Below are 1,200 nucleotides of genomic sequence, written 5' to 3'. Positions count from 1 at the left end.
TATCAAGTGTCGTATCGAGTCTCGTATCAAGTGTTGTATCGAGTGTCATACTAAGAATTACAGTTAGCAAATATTTGATTGTGATCTTCGTGCTTATTAATGCTGGTCTCAGACCTTTCTCATGTGCACAGCTCTTTGGTTTGTTACTCTCCTTTTGCCTCCACATATCATCACACTGATGTTGTGCTTACAAAATATATTTTTTCTCTTTTTTGACTTTTTTTTTTAATTTTTAGGTTTGGTCTGTTCTTCTTCTTGCTCTAATAAATTAGAGCTTCATTTAATCAGGTAGTAGCGGAGAGTCATCCTCCACACTGTCTCTGAGTGCTAACCAATGACATGATATCTCACATGAGATTGTGTCTAACATTATTTTTACTGATTGACAAAACAGCTTCACTTCTTGTTCTGAATATAATTTGATATTGTTCTAAAACTGGATGGAAGGCTCTGTGTAATGTGCATTCCTTCAGGGAGTTCTGAGCCTTTAACTGATGGACGTTAGACTCAGCTTGCTTGAATATTTATGCATAAAAAGAATGATACTGTTATTATTATAAATATTGTATCCATTTAATCACCTTTTAGAGAATTAAATGCTGCAGTGCTTTGTCAGGCCATTTGAAGCGTGTAATATTTATCAAACCTAATGAACCCGCACACAGCTGAGAAAGATCTGCAATCTGTTCCCACACCTATGAGCAAGCTAGAACTCCATTAATTATCATAATACACTGATGAAATTAATCTGATGTCAACAGAGTGGTAGTGAAAGATCTATGATCTCTGTTCCCATGTGATTCAAGGTTTCTTGACAGCCTTAGAGAAAATAGAAAAAAATCAAGTCCAAGGAGTGAGAGAAATGTGTTCATGATGAGCTGCAAAAAAGACCAGAGGGCCAGAATGAAGATAAAATTATCTGGGAGTCTCCTCTTTACTATACAGATGTAAATATAGATGCAACTGTCTGACACTATTCACTTAAAGAGAGGTTAAATAGTGTTTTGCGAAGGTAGCAGTGCGACATGTTGCTTCTCTTCCTCTCTTTTGTCTTGAGCTTCAAGTACCATCATCTGTTAGTCATAGAAAATATTTCACACTAACTGTACGTTGCAAACAGTGCTGGCCTTTAAGAGTTGTATACAATGTTGTGTGTATACATGTGTGTGTGTGTGTGTGTATATATATATATATATATAT

The 1,200-nt window shown here is 35.7% G+C and overlaps 1 protein-coding gene across 1 annotated transcript in view; it reads left to right on the top strand.

Moving 5' to 3' along the window:
- The window catches only part of LOC119426017 (trafficking protein particle complex subunit 9), a 505,336-nt gene that overhangs the window by 452,068 nt on the left and 52,068 nt on the right, over positions 1-1,200 (top strand). The gene's annotated exons all lie outside the window — the stretch shown is intronic.

Source organism: Nematolebias whitei, chromosome 19 (genome assembly GCF_014905685.2).
Source record: "Nematolebias whitei isolate Nwh7 chromosome 19, NemWhi1, whole genome shotgun sequence".
NCBI lineage: Eukaryota > Metazoa > Chordata > Actinopteri > Cyprinodontiformes > Rivulidae > Nematolebias > Nematolebias whitei.
This window is presented reverse-complemented; position numbering and strand designations above follow the sequence as displayed.